This window comes from Canis lupus, chromosome 6 (genome assembly GCF_003254725.2).
Source record: "Canis lupus dingo isolate Sandy chromosome 6, ASM325472v2, whole genome shotgun sequence".
Taxonomy (NCBI): domain Eukaryota; kingdom Metazoa; phylum Chordata; class Mammalia; order Carnivora; family Canidae; genus Canis; species Canis lupus.
In genome coordinates, this window is record NC_064248.1 from 14,050,879 (window position 1) to 14,070,492 (window position 19,614).

The following is a 19,614-nucleotide window of genomic DNA, read 5'->3' on the forward strand; positions in this document are numbered from 1 at the left end:
ATGTGTCATTCTCACATACCCTCGCTCCACTCAGGGGTATGTGGATTCAACACTGCAGCCCCCATGGCACTATCATCCTCCACCCTCTGGCCCTGAACAGCAGTGTTGAGACAGAGCAGGGAGTGCCACTCAGTGGGTCCCCAGACCCTCTGGTCGAATCTGCAGGCATGTGTGAGGGTCTTCTGTGCACAGAATGGAGACGAGGCAGCAATTGGTGCTGTGGCCCAGGCCCATAGTGATCTGGCATGTGCATCAGAGTCTGATTTGTGTCAAAGAAGGGTTCGGGGACTGCCAGAAAAATAGTGTAGGCCTCAGTGCACCAAGGGTGGGACAGTGAGGGTCATTTGCTTGGGTGCAAGCAGTAGAAAACACATTGTCAAAAAAAAAAAAAAGAAAGAAAGAAAAGAAAACACATTGTCTATAGAGAATTTTAAATTAATAATAAGACCAGCTAATTGTGCCAGCAATTCTACATAATGCCAATGATAAATTATTACTTCTTAAAAAATATCTTTGATTGGTCTAAGTGCAAAACAATTGCTGTGGTTACTGCTGGGTTTTAATAATATATATGTGAGCCTCAGATTAGCACATTTTTATTACTTGAAATTTAATAAATATTGTATTCTACGGGGAAGTTAGTTCAGTTCCACAGTCCACCCCAAACACGCACCAACTCATCTACACAGCATGTTCAGTTCAAGAGTATGTTGCCATGGGAACAAGACAAGGATGCTTGTTTCAGCACTTCCACTGGAGCACCTGGCCAAGGCAATTAGGCAAGAAAAAGAAAGAAAAGGCATCCATATTAGGAAAAAAAATGTAAAACAATCTATATTTGCAGATGACATGATCCTAAGGAATCTACTAAAATCCACTTTTAAAACTAATAAACAGGGATCCCTGGGAGGCACAGCGGTTTGGCGCCTGCCTTTGGCCCAGGGCGCGATCCTGGAGACCCGGGATCGAGTCCCACATCGGGCTCCCGGTGCATGGAGCCTGCTTCTCCCTCTGCCTGTGTCTCTGCGCCTCTCTCTCTCTCTGTGACTATCATAAAAAAAAAAAAAAAAAAAAAAAACTAAAAACTAATAAACAATTTTGGCAGGATTGAGAGACATAAGATCATTATAGAAAAATTGATCATAATTCTACTAGCAATAAACAATATGAAAACAAAATTAAGAAAATTATTCACAATCTTAAGGAAAAAATTAAGAAAATTATTCATTTATAATAGCATCAAAAGCAGTAAAATACTTAGGGATAGATTCAACAGGTGTGTCTTGGTGGCTCAGTTAGTAAAGCAGCCAACTCTTGGTTTCAGTTCAGGTCATGATTTCAGGGTCCTGGGATACAGCCCCAAGTCAGTCTCCACACTCAGCAAGGGGTCTGTTTGGGGATTCTCATTCCCTCTCTTTCTGCCCCTCCCCTTGGCATGCACCCACTCTCTTTCTAAAATAAATAAATAAATCTTTGAAAAAAAGAATAAATTTAACAGAAGAAATGAAGACTTATACACTAAAAACTAAAAATATCATTGAAAGAAATTAAAGATCTAAATAAATGGGAAAACATCCATGTTCATCCTCCTCAAATTGATCTATGGATTTAACACAATCTTATCAAAATTTACTCTGGCTGTTTGGCAAAAATTGACAAGCTGTCTCTAAAATTGATATGGAAATTTAAGGGGCCCAGCATAGCAAAGACAATCTCGAAAATGAAAAACAAAGTTGAGGAACTCACACCTCCTGATTTCAAAGCTCACTACAAAGCTACTGTAATCAAGATATTCTGGTACCAGCTTAAGGATGGACATATACATAATGGAATAAAATTGAGACTCCAAAAATAAACCCTTACTTATAGACAACTGATTCTCAACAAAGGGGCCAGGACCATTCAGTGAGGAAAGAACGTCTTTTCAACGAGGGTGCTGGGATCTGCAAAAGAATGCATTTAGACCCCTACCTCACTCCATACACAAATAGCATATCAAAGTGGATCACAGACCTAAATGTAAGGACTAAAATTACGACCCTCTTAGAAGAGAACATGGAAGTAAATATCTGTGACCTTGGGTTATCACTGATTTCTTAGCTATTTCACCAGTTCAGAAAGTGGCAAAAGAAAAGATCAAGTGGACCACATCAAAATTAAAAATTTTCCTGCAAACAATACCATCAGGAAAGTGAAAAGAACCCACAAAATGAGGGAGAATACTTACAAATCACAAATCCGATAAGGGACTTATATCCAGAATACATAAAGAACCCTCACAACTCAATTAAGAAGTCAACCCCATGTTTTAAATGGTCAAAGAAACGGAATAGATATATCTCTAAAGAAGATATGCAGAATGGCCAATCAACACATAAAAAGATGCTCAATATCATTAGTCATTAGAGAAATTCAGATCAGCATCTCAATGAGATTCCACATCATACCCATTAAAATGGTTCTAATAGAAGAGACAGTAACACGTGTCAGCAAGGAAAGGAAAAATCAGAACACTTATACACGTTGGTGGGAACGTAAATGCTGCACTGCAGTTGCTTTGGAAAACAGTTTGGCAGTTCCTTAAAGTGTTTAATAGGACCCCGAAATCCTACTCTTAGGTGACCTACTCAAGTGAGAGGAAACAAACTTGTACATCAATGATCATAGCCTTATTTGTAGTTGTCCAAAAGTGGAAACGACCTGCATGTCCATCAACTGAAAAAGAGACCAACAAAATATGGTGTATCTAGAGAAAAGAGTGATATTTGGCCACACAAGAAATAAAAGACTGATTCATGCCATGTCATGGACGAACCTTGGAAACCTTTTGCTAAATGAAAAAAGCCAGATACAAAAGTCCATCGATGGTGTGATTCCTTCAGTAGAAAATGTTCAGAATAGGCAAATCTGTAGAAATAGATTAGTGGTTGGCGAGGGAGGTAGGGAAGGGTGGTGGAGGAGGGGCTTGGGTGTGGAGGGCAGAGAATGACTGCCAGTGGGTACAGGGTTTGTTTGGGGAGTAGTTAAAAAGTTCTCAAATTAGGCTATGGTATGATTACACAAGTCAGTAGAGATCCATACCAAAAACCATTGAACTGTACCCTTTAAGTAGGTGAACTTGATGGTATACAAATTATATCTCAATAAATAAAGTTCCTAAAGGTTCAGAATTGTTGAAGCTCATTTGAGACTGGTTCTTGTCTGTGACCCCACAGCACTGCATACTTTTGTCTTTACCCAGCAGATTTCTAATGAATAACAATAGCACAGTGATTATAAAGAACAAAACAACTTGAATTACTTCATTTCTGCCATTCTTGTGGCCGCTTGGAGTTGTCATTTATGTTTAAAATTTAAAACAGGGAAACAGGGTGCTTCATGAGCTGTAATATTTATCTCATTAAGCACACATTTTAGTTCACATGTGAAATATTTTCCTGAATTTGAATAACATCTTTAAAATTGCAATTCATTCTTTCTATAACCGGTCATTGTTTTGAAACCAAAACCAAACAAATAATGATTGTTACTGATCATAATATAATTGTACCTGAGATTAATTCTGAAGTATAGAGGATAGTGTTTACAAATGATCTGCTCTGGCTGTCAGATACGCTGGTGCTGTTGCTGGAGGTGGGACATGTGGCAAAGGGTTGGAATGTCACACTCTAAAGAAACTAGCTGCACTCACAGAAATACAGGCAGGCCCGATGGAACTTCATAGTTATTAATAGAATATTGATATATTTCATGTGTTGGTCAAGTACTTTAACATAGGGTGGGCCATTCGCACATCGTACTTTGATCGTGGTATCCCTTAAAACAAAAGTTGGTGCTGAAAAAAGTAACGTCTATACGGGATACGTAGAGGCACATGCGTGTACAAGAGTGTGCATTTGGTTGTTTGGTGTTTCTTGTTTGGTTTTGATTTTGCTCTGTGTGTCCCTCTTGGCAACTCCCAAGTGGGTGTCTCGGACAATATGCCAAATGAAACCCTCCTACCTTGACAGTGTCCAGCGTATTCATCATGTGTGTTTATTTCTCAGCTCAACATTTCAAGCCATGTCGTTCATTCCCAGCATTTGCTTCTGTCTCATCAACCCGGGGGCAATTTTTTCTCCTGCCCACCTTCCATCGTTCCTCCTTTCCTTGCTCCTTGCAAACTTCCCTTCTTTATTCTCCCAGCTATTAATCTGTGATTCAAAGTTGCCAAGTTTCTCTGTGTTCTGACACCCTGAACTCAGCCATTTCAGTGGAAACATTTCAAACAGACTCGAGTCTTTGATTAAGGTAATCAAAGGTCAAAAACACAAATCTTCTGCTCTGCATATGCTTAAGTTCAAAGTAGATAACAATGCGCTTAATTTTATAGAATGTAAAACATTCACAGGCTTACGCTTAAAGGGATTAGATAAGTGCATGCCTAGAAAGACACGACTAGTTGTCACATAACGGTCCCACGCTGGAGTCGATATTGATAAGTGACAGGTGCTTTCCACATCAGTCATGGAGGGCTGCTTAATTCTTCATTGGCTGGGGTGATCTCGGAAATGCCGGGCTCAGCTGAACGTTGGGGGAATAAGCTGAAGTGTGTTATGCACACAGATACTGAGAGATGCCTCATAAAAACCCAGACTACTATAAAACAGTTTGAGAACCACTGGTGTGTAGATGACTATATCGAAAGTGGCCAATTCTATAAGCCACCACATTCGTATTTTTAATGAGCCCTGACTTTGGTGTTCAAACATTGTGTGCTAAAAACAGACATAACTCAGCCATTTGTATTACTTGGGTGTTTCCAGTTGCTCTCTCTAAAAGCAAAGGGAGGGGAAAACGCAATTGGCAGGCATGGTGATGGATGAGCAGGACTACATATTTTCCATTTTTAAACAGGGGGACTGGAAGCACATATTGGGCCACTCTTACGGCCTGTGCGGAGAGAATGGACTCCACTTGATGAAGCACCTTTCAAGCCTCAGGTAACCCAGAGCGTTTTAGAGCCTAATCAGTTACATGCTGGTAATACAGTCCCTGAAGACAAACAAAGCATCCATTATGTGCTTGCTGCAATAGCTCACACACATTTCTGGTCATTACTGCGATTATTCATTATTTATGCGGAGCCACAAGCACATACGCCACACTGTAAAATGGATGTAATGTGCCAATTACCCTAATGTTGATTAACCGAGAAAGAAAATGGTCAAGTTTTGGAGACCGTCATCTATCCCCTTGGAAAGGGGAAAAAGGGACAGAGCACGGCAGTCTGCAGTGATTGGGTTGGTTCTATATTTTCCCGACATCTGCCTACCGCACAAGATGGCACCTCCATGGCCCATCATGAGGCTGCCCTCCTGGGTTCAGACCAAAAGCCCTAAGTTCACTGCAGCACTGGTGCTATCACAAGTCATAGTACTGTCATTTTGCCCATTTTCTGCAGACGTGCCTCCCCATCAATACTGTGGCAGAGTGAATTTCAAGGTACCTTTTCCCCCATGAGATATATAGATGGCTATCATCATATTTCATAGCTCAAGCAATTGAAAACTGTTGAATGTATTTTACCAGCCTACAGATGGGAACATTTCCTCCTGGATTCAAGCCATGCTTTCTGCAGGAATTAAAGAAAGAAAAAAAAAAAAAAAAAAAAAAAACAAGTCAAGGGTCATTTAAGGTGTTTGGCACACCAGGAAAGTAAATGGATCTTTCAGCGGGTTGTTTTTTCCATCCGTGTGGGGTAATGTGGATCCACGGATGCCCTTCTGAATCATCTCTGCATAGGGAGATGGCATGGTAGCAGTCTGAAATGAAGAGGAATGAGCTCCAAGGAGCAGAGAGCAATAATAGCAGGGAAGTACAAAATACGTAAAACATAATTAAAGGCCTGGAAGGTTGTTTTGCTCTTGATGCTATTTTGGGGGGTGTTAATATATACAATGGCAGTGAGGTGTGGCATCTGGGAGAAAAGCAATATATTAATTCTCAGATCAATAGTTTGTGAAATGCCTTTTTGCCGTCCCAAGCGTGCGACTGTTGCAGTGATAAGGAGTGATTTTCTTGGAGTTGAAGACAGCCACCACAGGATGAGATTGCTCTCTGGAGGGGAGAGGTGGAGGGAGGGGGAGCGCCAGCCAGGGAGGGGTCATTTAAGAGCTAGGCCCTCATCATCCCCTGGGTTCCTGCTCTCATTCTGTTTTGCTCTCAGTGCAATATAGAAATGTCTCAAAACACAGCATTGCGACTGGGTCCGAGGGGCGGCTCTAGGTAACGCCAGCCTCTCATTTTCCCTCCTGATCTCTTGTCGGGGCTCCAGCAGCTATTAACCTGTTGTAGATAGATAAAATTACTCGGTGGGGGAGGAGAATCAAAGGTGGGAGTTTGGGCGGCTAGACTGAGACTTATTTGGGGGACCATGATGAGAAAAGGGGGGGCTTGGCAGACAAAGCTGACAATTAGGGGAATGGAATGAATATAATGAACCGTATCCACTGTGCAGCTATGGCATGGGACCCTGCTGTTCACGTCCCGTTTCTAAGATGTTTGGGGTGACCCCATCAAGGGAAACTTTGTTGTGAACACCTCCCCAAGCAGCCCACAGCCTCCAGGGGAGATCACTCTGGGGGCACCTGTGGCTCCAGCTGGGGCCCACTCCTTCAGCATTTATCCCCCTGCTTGTTGGCTCTCCTCTGCTTTCCCTGTGAAAGCACCCCCTCCCAAAATCACCCCTGGGAATCTCGCCTCTGCTCAGATGGGGAAGGAGCACTGGCAGCTGTGCCTGGACACAGGCTCTGCTTTCCTTTCTCTGGGGTCTGCTGTGGTTCTCTCAATAGTTGGACAGAGAGGATAGACCGGGATCCTGACAAGGACCAGACCTGAGTCTCAGGCTGTCCTGGCAAACACTGAATGCCACAGCACGCCCTGCAGAGATAGATGTGACACAGGCCCCCAGGAAGAGCCCACCGAGGTATGCCAGGTGACCCCCCAGCACAGGTTGCAGGTGGACTTTGGGGCTGGGTAAGACTATGGCAGACACTTCCCCAGGCCAAGAGGGAGCTGGCTAGGCTGGATGTGCAGATGTGCAGGTGCAGGAGCCAGATGTAGGGCTGAATTCCAGCAGAGGGAGCGGCAAACTGAGAAAGAGACCCAAGGAGTCAGAGGTCAGAGGCTGGGGACCCCAAGCTTCCTGGTGGCCCCCCAGGTCCCACAAGCCACTCTTCTCCCACACACCCCGATGCCATCCAGGCAGAATGCAGAGGGAGGGGCAGCTATAGGAGGCACTAGATGTTTTTATTCCAGAACACCTGAAAGCACTGTGAAATTACTGCACCCGGCTACATTTTAAGGCAGAGAGAGCTAAAATGTTATTTGTCCTACCAACACGGAGGAGGAGATGGAAGGAAGACAAGATGACTTCCAGCCAAAACAGCGAGCACACGTTTGCTGGTGTCAGTGACCCTGTGGCCCCAACACCCGCCCACGGATTGTGTCAACTTGAACGCAGGGGCTGTGGGCACTCAGCCAACCAGTTCTCTCCCTGTGCTTTATTATTCAGAGATCCCCTACCTAGCCTCTTGTAGACATCATATATTTTATTATGAGAGAATTACATGGGAGCTCCTGGGTGGCTCAGTGGTTGAGTTTCTGCCTTTGGCTCAGGGCATGATCCCTGGGTCCCAGGATGGAGTCCCATATCGGGCTCCCTGTGAGGAACCTGTTTCTCCCTCTGCCTCTGCCTCTGCCTCTCTCTCTGTGTCTCTCATGAATACGTAAATAAAATCTTAAAAAAAAAAAAAAAGAATTGTATGAATATGGAAAGACACGTCTTCCAGTGGTGGATGCTCTGGGAAAAGCAAAATCACTTATTTGGGTCTTGTTCACTGTTTTCCTAGCTGAACTCGTTAGCAATGATCATTTTTTGACCAAATCCAGCTTTCAGATCATTCTGCCATAAAACCTAATGCAACCCAGTTCCCTGCACAGCATTTAGCTATTTTGGTAGCTGGGGTCTTCATGGAGAGTGTATGTGACACGCACTGACCTCTTTCCTAGGCCGGCTGCACGGTTACCATCCTGCCTCCCTGTTCTCACCGACTCATTTCACTCGTTCTCAAGAGCGTGTGTCTTCCTCTTTCTTAGACTTTTTCATGTGGTTGTAGTACATTCTCGAGGAATCTCCTTTTTTTATTTTTTTTTTCTGAGAAGTGCTTGAGAAGTAAATTTCCAAAATCCCTGCATGTCTAAGAATGTGTTTATTTTGTTCTCACACTTGATTGATTGTCTGGTTGAATACGGAACTCCACGTTTAAAGTAAATCTCCCCGAGAACGCTGGAGCATTACTTCATTATCTCTTTGCTGGAAGATAATCCAGTGCTGCTGATGAGAACCCGGAGTCCCACCTGATCCTTGGCATTGGCACACATTTTTTTTTTTTTTCCTCTCTCTTTCTGGAAGATTTTAGAGTCTTCTCCTTTCCGGCCTTTTTCCTTCCTTCCCTGAAATTTCGTGAGCATGAATCCAGGTGCAGGTCTTTTTTCACTCTTTACAGGGGTCCTCACCGGGCACCCCTCCACCGTGTAGATATGTCACTCCTGGGCACAAACATTACTAGATACTCTTTTTTTTTTTTTTTTAAGACTTTATTTATTCATGAGAGAGACAGAGACATAGGCAGAGGGAGAAGCAGGCTCCCTATGGGGAGCCTGATTCCAGAACCCTGGGATCACGTCCTGAGCCAAAGGCAGATGCTCAACGACTGAGCCACCCAGGCGCCCCAACTAGATATTCTTTTGTGATTTCTCTCTTCCTGCCTGGAATGCTTCTTCAGTGACCCTTGGTTCTTTTGAGTTGATCATATAACGTCTCAACTTGTCTCTCACACTTTTCATTTCTTCGTGGATTCTATTTTATTTATTTTCCAGCCTAGGAGATCCCATTGGCATCTCACAGTCCCTCTATTGTGCCATGTTTGCTTATTCTTGTATTTTAGCAGTCGCTCTTCGTACGTGCTTAAGCTGGCCCTCTCTGCAGGAGGAGAGCAATGGAATCTATTCTGACTTTATGGGTTTGATTTCTGCTGGAATCTCTCTGAGGATAGTCAGTCACCAGAGGGTTTTTTTTTTCAGGGCGGGGGGTCATTATGTTTCCTCCCTTCCCTGTGTTATGCCTCTGCACACATAGGAGACACTGGCCTATTTGCTCAGAAAGTCCCCTCTTTCAAGCCACTGGTTTCTGACCACATTTCCAAAGGCCCAGGTTGACAAATGTTTTCCGACCTCCTTACCTAAAGGCTGGTGGGGGCTCTCTGTGGCAGAGGTGGCACACCAGTAGCTTGACTTTTCTCCAGGGCAGCGCTGTGCAAAATCTGGCCAGTGGACCCCTGCCCTTCTGTGTAACAGAAATCAAAACTGATCACTTAGAAACTTTTACAGCATCTTGACATTGCCAAGAGAACCAAGCATGATTGGCAATATCTTGAGTATCTTTTTAAATTTCATTTTCTAGTAATTCCTTTGATTATTATTTTTTATAAAAGTACCAGTCCCTAACAGATAAGAAACTTTTTTTGAGAAGGTTGAGGGCCAGGGAATGTCTTCTATAATAGATGGTTGAGGAGACACTGCTTTGTGGGGCCCAAGTCAGGAGAGGTCTAGGTAGGCTGTCCCTCTGATCAATGTCACATGAGGAGGGATCTTCTTGAACCACTGTCCCCATTCTGAGAGCCCTTGACACTCAGAGCAGGTTTCCTTAGAAATATTTCTTTGGCCTTAAAATTTTAAATTTTGGGGGCACCCGGGTGGCTCAGTGGTTGAGGGTCTTCCTTCGGCTCAGATTGTGATCCCGGGGTCCTGGTATTGAGTCCTGCATCAGGCTCCCCGCAGGGAGCCTATAACCTATGTCTCTGCCTCTTTCTGTGTGTCTCTCATAAATAAATAATCTTAAAAAATTTTTTTTTAATTTTCTAGTAGCAATGTTAAAAAAGCAGGTGAAATTCATTTTGGTAACATCTGTTATTTAATTGAACATATCAAGAAGACTTATTTCAACAAGCAATATCAAAATTATGAATGAGATATTTTGTAGTCCCTTTTTTACAAACTAAGTCTTCCAAACCTGGTGTGTCTTTTACAGGTATAGTACCCAAATTCAGACACTAAATTTTCCTTGAAAATATTTGACCTCTATTTAGATTTTACAAAATTTACCGTTGAGAAAGCAGATTAATATATTCAGATTGCTCCCAATATACTTACAAGTTTTCCAGTTGAAATCAAGTACCAGTTTTTAGATTTTATTTGAAGTTAGCTAAAATCAAATAGAATTTTAATTTCCATTTCTTATTCACATCAGCTGCATATCAAGTGCCGAACAGCCAAGTGTCTGGTGGCCGCCACACGGGACCACACAGTTCTGTCTTCATAGGGGTTCAGGTTCCACAGTATGTGCATTTGTCAAAATTTATTTCTTGACATAGTTAAAATCTTTAAATTTTACCTTAAACAAACAAACCTCCATCTAATGATATGCATGTATGTAAATTTTACCCCCCAAAACACCTCTAGTTAATGATATGCATGACGAAGTATTTAAAAGTAAAGTCGCTGATGCTTCCAACTTACTCTGAAATGCATCATAAGAAATAAAGATTGATGGCTACAGGGGTAAGTAGATGGATATGTATGTAATAAATCAAATATAGCAGAATGTTCATCGTAGAATCAGGTGGCTGGGATATATGGGTATTCAGTATACAATTTTTCTAACTTGTCTGAATGCTTAAAAATTCTAATAAGGTGTTGGGGAAAAAAAGAGACATGTCTGCAATGAGCTGCACCTGCATATAATCCCACTGCTAAATCTCAAAATTACAATGTTGAGTGAAAGAAGCCAGACCCCAAAGAGAATCTAGGCATGGCTCCATTTACACAAGTTTTTGGACTTTATAGGTAAGAGGTCAGACACAATTGATCTATGCTGTCAGAGGTCAGAATGTGGTTATCTGTGATGGGGAGGATGCCTAAAAGGGGGCACAAATGAGTTCTCAGGTGTAGATGAAGTTCTATTTTTGATTATGTGTGTGGGTTACAGGTGTGTGTGTTTGTTTTGTGACCATTCACCAAGCTTTTCACAGAAATTTGCACTTGACTGTATATATAGCTCCATCATCAATTCTGTTGTTCACACTGCACATAAAGGAAACCATACCTCTTGAAACCACACTGCCTTGATGTGAAGATGTCATGGAGCGTGAGGGAGATCCCGCCCTGGTCCTAGGTGGGTCACCGGGACTAAGGGTGCGCCAGGCCTTGGCGCTATGTATTTGGGGAACTTTCTCTCTGTGTGGGTCTTGATTGCATTCTGGAACATGTTCTACAGAAAGCAAACCCGTGTTCCTCAGTCCCACCACTGCACCCCTCATGACTGCCAAGATTTCAGGTAGTCCTATGCTCCCACCACTCGCCAACATTGACTTGCCTCTTAATGGCTTCACGGATCAAATGCCTTCTCTTTATTAGCTCCAGAAACTATGCTCAGAGAACTTAAAGCACAAAACAGCGGAGCACGTTCTCTAGCTCTTACAGGGTGAATGATAAGAGCGGCAGAGAGGAGAGAAGAGGGACAAACTGAGGCAGAATAGAAGGAGATTTGTGGGGGGCCAGGGAAACTAGCAAATCAGCAGGGAGAGTAGAGTCCAAGATGCTCAGGGTGTCTGACTCATCCCAAGTTTTAGGTTCACCTTTCAGATACCCCCCCACTCCCACCCCCCCACAGGACCTTCTGGTCCATACAGTGCTTGTCCTGCAAGAGCAAGGCACCCAGAGTAAATTACTAAAGCGGGGACATCTAGAAACCACAATTTCTCTTACTAGGGTCATTCAGCAGAACTTTGAGAGCACTGGGGGTGGGGGTGGGGGGGCGGTGAGTACTCTGGGCCCAGGACAGGGAGTGGGGGAAGAAAGGCCCAGTTGGCTCTGTCACCACAAAGTGGTGACAAGGGTGACAGACAAGGGCAGGGGTCCTTGGCGGAGAGATGACCGCTGGGAAAGGCCAAGGAAGTTTCCAGAACTGAGGCTGAAAAGGGAGAGAGGCCTGGGGTGAGGGAGGAGGGAGCCCAAGGCTACAGGATTCCTTGCATCCAGCTCATTTGTGGGAAAAGCCTCCGGCCAAATCACAGGGAGGAGGTCTGGAAGTTCTTCAAAACGCAACCAATTCCTGTAAAGGACAGCCGCCTCACCCCCACCCAGAGCTGGAGAAGGGGGCATCCCTGCCCAGGGCACCACCTGGGTCCCATGGGTTCCCCGGGCCGGGGCAGGGGGACTGGGGTTAGAGCTGGGACCCGAGCTCCCGCACCCCGGGGGTGGGGGAAGGGGCCCCAGGGCCCGCCCGCTCCCCCCTCCTCCTGCCTCCCCTCCCCCCCCTCCCCTCTCCTCCTCCCCTACCCCGACCGGACCCAAACCCGCCCCGCCCCCTCTTCCTTATCTCTTTCTAACCTTTTGCATTTTTTAGTCTCATTTCCTGTCGGGTTTTGCATTTCCCTCCCCCTGCCAGCCTATGACACACTTTCTCTCCTTTTTTCTCTCTCACCTCCTCCGGCCTCGGGACTCCGGCCTGGGCGGCGCGAAGCCCCCTGCTGGCCCTGCAGCCCCGGGCGGGCGGCGCCTGGACAGCGGCCGGCCAGGCGGTGGCGCGGGGGGCCGGGGCCGGGGGGGAAGCCGGCGGCCTGCGCGGAGGAGGCGGCCGGCGCGGCTGGCGGAGCATGAGCGCCCCAGGTAGGCAGGGCGGCCGCGGGGAGGGGGGCGCGGGCGCGGCTGGGGTGCAGCGTGGGGATGCCGCTGCCTGGGGGGCGCCGTCCCAGCGGGGTGCGGGAGGCGGGGGGGTGACACGCGGGGGTGGGACGGCGCGGGGGTGGGGGGGACCGTGACGCCGCGGGCCCGGGGGGTGGGGTGGGGAGAAGTGGGGGGGTCGTGGGAGATGGCGCCGCCGGGGGGGGGGCGGTCGCGATGGGGGCGCGGCCGGGGGCAGAGCACGCGCGGGGCGGGGGCGACCTGAGAGGGCCGGGCCGGCTGGACCCCATCCCTCACCCACTCTCCCGGCCGCCCCCCTCCCCAGGCCCTCCCCTGCCATCCTGATTGCTTCCACTTTCCGCCCCACCGTGTGCCCTCCATGCCCCCCTGGGACAGTCTGCGTCCGGGTGTGTCCACCTGGCACAGCCCCCACAGCCCTCCCAGATCGGAGGGATGGACCGGGAGGGGGTCTGCGGCAGTGGCCTGGCCGGGTGCCCCTCTGTGCACCTGCCCCACAGAGAGGAAAAGAACCTTCTCTAACACCTGAAAGGACAGGAAGTTTCCAGACCACAGCGAGGAGGCCTGACTCAGACGCTCCCGAGAAGGTGGGGCCCCTGGGTGCAGAGGGGGGAAGGACAGCCTCTCCCGTGGGGAGTGTATGAACCGGGGCAGGAGGGGCCCCTCCTTTCCAGCAAAGCCAGGTGGGACCACCCCAGCACAGGGTTAGGCTGAGAGCCTCCCCCTCCCCTCCTCCCCCAGCTCTCCTAGGCTCTGGGCCACAGGGATTTGAGGGGAGTTCTCCCTCCCTGGCCTCAGAGCTCAGAGCACAGTTGGAGGGGCCACAGGGAGACACACAGGCTGTGGGGAACCGCAGCCTTCCCGGCTGCACCTGCCCTGCATGGACCCAGAGCTTTCTCTGAGCTGGGAGTTTCCCGGCACCAGCTCAGAGCGCGTCCGCAGAGGGCCGTTTGCTTAAACCTGGTCTTGGACCAAACTGACCTCTGTGCCCAGACTGCCCTAAGAGCCTTTGATTTATAGTTCAAAAAATGCGTCCTGACATTTACAACTCTCTTGAAGGGATAAGGTTATCAACCTTCCAGAGAGGGAAAACGCGTTGATTAGTCGCTTGACAATTTCAGAATTTAGCCAAAACTCTCCACCTCTGTCCTTTCCCTGAATGCCCGCTTCTATCCATTCCCCCAAGGAAGTCATAACGAAATGATGGTCCTGCGGTGGGCCGGGGGTGATCTGAGGGCAGAGGGAGCCTCACTGCCCTCCAGCAAAAAGATTTGGACGTGTATGGATTATACTAGTACCGGTATCGAGAGGGAAGGCTGCTAGCCTCGCCAGTCCAGCCTTGAGTCAGCGCATGAATGATTCTTTATGTGATTTTTTCCTTAATGGTGGTAAAGTGCGTAACATAAAATTTAGTTGGGTCTGCAGTTCAGTGGCATCAGGCACATTCACAGTGTTGTGTCCTTACATCCCGAACTTTGTCATCTTTCCACTCTGAGACTCTGTCCCCCATTAATTGCTGACCCCCACTCACCTCCCCTGGTTTCTGGCATCCACCCCTCTGCGTTCTGTCTCTGTGACTCCTCCAGGGACCTCCTACAAAGGGGTTCATACAGCATTTGTCTTTTTCTCGCTGGCTGATTGCAACGATGAGTCCTCAAGGTTCATCCATACTGTAGTGGGCATCTGAATTTCCTGCCTTTTTAAGGCTGAGTAATATTCCGTTGTGTAGATGGACCTGGTTTTTGTTTTATCCGTTCATCCTCTTTTTTTTTTTTTTAAGATTTTATTTATTCATAGAGACACGGGGGTTGCGGGGGCAGAGACACAGGCAGAGGGAGAAGCAGGCCCCATGCAGGAAGCCCGACGTGGGACTCCATCCAGGGTCTCCAGGATCACACCCCAGGCTGCAGGCAGCGCTAAACCCTGCGCCACCAGGGCTGCCCTATCCGTTCATCCTTTATGTGATCTTCTAAAATGACTTGACTTGTGAACCTAACTGTTGGTCTAAAGATGAAGATCCTTGTTTGAGTTAGCCAGTGGTACTGTCTAGGTGACACTGCACTGGGCACTGTGGGGGACACATGGAAGGGATGTGAGACCCAGATGTCCTTGCCCTAAGTAGATCATGCCGTGCCATCTGTGCACACCATTGCCAGAGCATACTGAGTCTCAAACCAGTTGGAACAGAATTGAAGGGAGGAGGATGGTGGGAGGTGAGGCTGGGACATGATAGAAGGTTCTAGAATGAGACCAGTGCAGGCAGGGCAATGTCCTGGCCTAGTCTTCACTTTGCTACATAGTGTTTCTCTGCCCTCCCAAGAGGAAACTTGTTTCCCAGGACCAAAGGGCTGTGTGTCTGGTATGACGATGGCAGCAGGGAGAGGGCGGTGGAGGATGGAGGCAGCTCCTTGCAGCACCTCATGCATGGAAGGCCAACTTGGGTCCTGATGTTCAGATGATAGAGATGAAGAGGAGCTTCGGAGGTTCAGTGGAGCTCCTCAAGTCCATTTTAAAGTCCCTTTCTGCTCCCTCTTCCCTTGTGCCCGTGCTCAGCCTTGGAGGCAGTGCTCCCTATGATGGGGACAGGGTTTATAACTTCGTGTGGACCAGGATTCCCAAATGACCACCCAACACAAGCGTGACTGCTGTTGTGTGCACAATCTGATCTGTGAAACTATTTAAATAATCTAATCAAGGGAAGAAGGCAATAGGAGGTCCATGCTCCACCTTTTGGGTCTGAGGCTGGCTGGGACGGTGGGTAGATGCATCAGGCTGCAGCCCCAGATGTGGGTGCCAGTCACGACAGTTCATCTGTGCTCAGCCTGTGACCTTGGACAGCCCTGTCACGTCAGCCCTCTGAGAGTCATTTCTCCCCAGTGAAATACAGATATTAATACTGATTATTTTCAGGATCATCGGTTACACCAAGCATAAAATGAGAAAACACGAAATGTGACAAATGACAACCTTTGCTAGAATTACCGAGATCCGGGAGGAGGAAAGATCGGACACCGAGGTCCATCCCGATTGGGGGCTGGAATTCCAGCTTTCCCACACAGCCCAGCTGGGTGGACTCCCCTGCCTGGTTTCCTTGTCTGCAAACCCCACCTTCTAGGCAATTGTGTGGATATGCTGCATTATGCGATCAGCCTAGAAAATATTTGAGTGGATTTGAACATAGGGACAGAAATAAATGAAAGGAGAACTTTCAAGGTATCCTCCTAAAAACACTTCTCTTCTAAGGACAGTTGAAAGCTGCAGGTGCCCAGATACCAGCCCCGACCTGGACACGCCTCGTGGGAGGAACATGCCCTGGGCATCGTCCCCTGAACTCTTTGTGAGCTCCTCTTGCTCTGTGGGTCAGTGGTTTTAATGGGGTGACTGTTGTCAGGAGGGTAACCTCTCTGGTCATGATCTGTTTGGGGCTTTGAGATTATGATGTCACGTTTGTGTTAGGGTGCCCATGGCCCAGCGCCAAGGAGTCATAGGAGATCTGTTCCCACCCTCCTGGGGCTTGTGTGCTCTCTTCCTGCGACAGGCTCCCTCAGGCACAGGCTCTCTTCTTGTGTGCTCTCTTCCGTGGTCAGGCTCCCTCAGGCACATCTGTTGTGTCACAAAGCTGGCAGGGGGGTCATTCCTCAGTGGATGATGCTCCTCACTAGTGGCTGAGCCAGAGGGAGGGGCGTGTAACTCCATACCCCAAAAGAGGGCTCCCTCCTCCCCGTGTGGTTTCTGTTTCAAGGGTGTAGGCTTCCTTCCTGCCCCACTCCCACTCAGGAATGAGCACTCCTCATACACACTTGTAGCAGCGACAAGGTGGGGCCTCCCGTGCCCTGCCCACAGATCCTGGTGGTGCCGTAAGGCAACATCTGTCAGACTCTGTTTTCTACAGCCACTGCCACTGCCTGGTGTTGGCCCCATCTGCAAGGAGGCGAGATCCTTTAGTGGGAAGATCTGTGGTCTTGGAACCAGGCACACAGGGCATCCGCCCTGGCTCTGTGACACACCAGCTGTGTGACCTCAGGGAAGTCATCGTGACTCTGAGCCTCAATTTGAACATGTGTAAAATGGGTATAAAAAGGCCACCCCTGAATTAACATAGACCAAAGTGTTTCCAAATGAAGGTGCCCAGATGACTTCTGCTTTCAAGCTGCACTTCTGACTTGCTTACTTTTGATGGAGATGGGGGCAGGAGGTAGAACAGAGAGATGAGTTCAATACAACAGAGACCGCAGGGCTATCTCCTAATTTACAAAAAAATCAATGAGACGCAGGAATTGGCAAACTCTCCCTGTAAAGGTCCAGATAGTAAATATTTTAGGCTTTTCAAGCCAAATGGTCACTGTGGAAACCGCTCAGCTCTGTCCTTGCAGCATGAGAGCAGCTGCAGGCATGAATGAGTGTGGCCAGATTGGACAGTGGCACAAAATGGGCAGTGCCGGATTGGTCCTTGACCATAGCTTGCCAACTCCAGAATTGGGCAACTTGACCTAAGGAGAAAATTCGTTTTTTTTTTTAAGATTTTATTTATTTATTTGAGAGCGAGAAAGAGAGAGAGAGAGCAAGTGCACAAGCAGGGGGAGGGGCAGAGGGAGAAGCAGACTCCCGCTTAGCAGGGAGCCAGACTCAGGGCTCCATCCTAGGACCCTGGGGTCATGACCTGAGCCGAAGCAGCCGCTTCACCAGCTGAACCACTCAGGCTCTGTAAGAGGAAAATTCTTAAAGGACATAGGCAAACAAAATATGAACACACCAGCCAACACACTTCATTTATGAATTGCATGCAAAGTAATACAACAGGGGCGTGCCATTTTACACCTGTCACACTGGCAAAGATGAAAAGGTTGAGGGGCAGCAGGCACTCACACACCATGACTTTGATAATATTTACCAACAGGATATGTGAATAAATGCTTTAGACTAGGAATTCCGCTTCTAAGAAATTATCTCACAGGTAAGACTGTTTCTGCACACCGATATTCATTGTAGCATTGTTTATCACAAGAAAAAGTTTGAAGCCACAAATGTGCCCCAGGAGTGAGGTCCATCCAATACCATGGAATTCTGTGAAGCCATTGATAATGGACCTGGCAGGACTCCAGAGGACGTCAGAGGAGTTTCTGGAACAAAAAACATTAACACATATAAGAAACTGCTCTATAGGGACCTTGGGGAGAGGGTCTTGGTGTTTATTTTGTATTTTGTACTGTTTATTTTGTGTCCTTGTCCCTCTTTTTTTTTTTTTCTTTTTTGTTTCTCAGCATCTGTTATCTTTTTGATTAAAAAAAAAACAAAAAACAGTTATGGGCGCAGCCCGGGTGGCTCAGTGGTTTAGGGCCGCCTTCAGCCCAGAGCCTGATCCTGGAGACCTGGGATCGAGTCCCACGTCGGGCTCCCTGCATGGAGCCTGCTTCTCCCTCTGCCTCTGTCTCTCCCTCTCTCTCTCTGTGTCTCTCATGAATAAATAAATAAAATCTTTAAAAAAAAAAAAAAACCCGGCTATGTAGGGGCCTCTAGATGGCTCAGTTAGTTAAGCACCTGCCTTCAGCTCATATCATGGTCTCAGGGTCCTGGGATCCAGCCCCTGTCAGGCTTCCTGCTCAGCGGGGAGCCTGCTTCTCCCTCTGCCCCGCCCCCTGCTTGTGCTGACTCTCTCTCTCTCTCTCTCTGTCAAATAAATAAATAAAATACAAACCACAGGGGATCCCTGGGTGGCTCAGCGGTTTGGCGCCTGCCTTTGGCCCGGGGCGCAATCCTGGAGTCCCGGGATCTAGTCCCACGTCGGGCTCCCAGCATGGAGCCTGCTTCTCCCTCCTGTGTCTCTGCCGCTCTCTCTCTGTCTGCCATAAAATAAATAAATTAAACAAACAAACAAACAAACAACAATATAAAATTAGCTTAGTAGGAGACTCCACTGCTGGTGTCCTAGCTTCTCTGGGTCCCAACTGTCACCCTCTCAAGAGACCCTGACTTCTGATTTCAGCTGCATCTCAATAAGAGAAATCCCAGGGCCTCAGCACCCCTATCGAAAGGCAAGACACCTCCCAAATCTGAACAGCTGAAGAGTTTGTCCATCCACCCACATAGCCACACACCCAAGTGGAGACACAGGTCCCTTCAGGTGCCCGGGGTCGGGGAGTGTCTCGAGCCCCTGCTTTGCCTGTCCTTGCGAGTCACCTAAATGGAACCATAGGGCATGTTCCCTTTTACCTCCAGCTTGAGACTCGTTGGTTGGTGCGGTGTGCAGTGAAACTGGGGTCCCTGTAGCCGCGTAGCTGGGTGGCACCGTGTAAATGCACTGCAGTTTCTCTACCGTTCTGGCACCGGTTAGCATCTGTGGGTTTGCACTTCGGGACTATTATGATAAAGCAGCCCTGAACATTCTTATGGAAGTCTTGGTGGCAATGATCCTTTTTTTTTTTTTTAAGTCTAAAGACGAACAGAAACCCTGTGCCAACATTATTGAGCTTCAGTAAATTGTTATTTTCGTGGATGAATGTTGGAATTAAGCACAACTGTGTCTTAATGACATGAGTGCTTCCTTCCTGGCCTCTGAGTAAAGGATTATGTGATTCATTGACATTTCCTAATGAAGAAAATGGTCTTTTTTTTTTTTTTTTTTTAAAGGGATTGGAGTGCAGTTAGTTTGGAGGGACACGTAAGTTGAATAGTAGTGATACCTCACACTTGCCTCCCAGGCTCCAGGCTCCAATTCTCAGGGGCTTTTCGAAAACAGGCATGTTAAGCTCCATCATTCCTTGGGGGCACCATGGCCCTGAGCCATCCCTGTTTGTGGACCAAGAGAGGGGT

General features: G+C 47.4%; 1 protein-coding gene across 2 annotated transcripts in view; it reads left to right on the top strand.

Annotated features, from left to right (window-relative positions):
• Window positions 1–12,624: 12,624 nt before the first annotated feature.
• Window positions 12,625–19,614, top strand: part of CARD11 (caspase recruitment domain family member 11) — a 113,133-nt gene continuing 106,143 nt past the window's right edge. Inside the window, exon 1 of one of the 2 annotated variants that reach the window (XM_035718099.2) lies at window positions 12,625–12,771. The gene's annotated coding sequence lies outside the window, so the exon portion shown is untranslated. The remainder of the gene's footprint in view (window positions 12,772–19,614) is intronic. The other variant, XM_025416128.3, reaches the window with a different exon arrangement.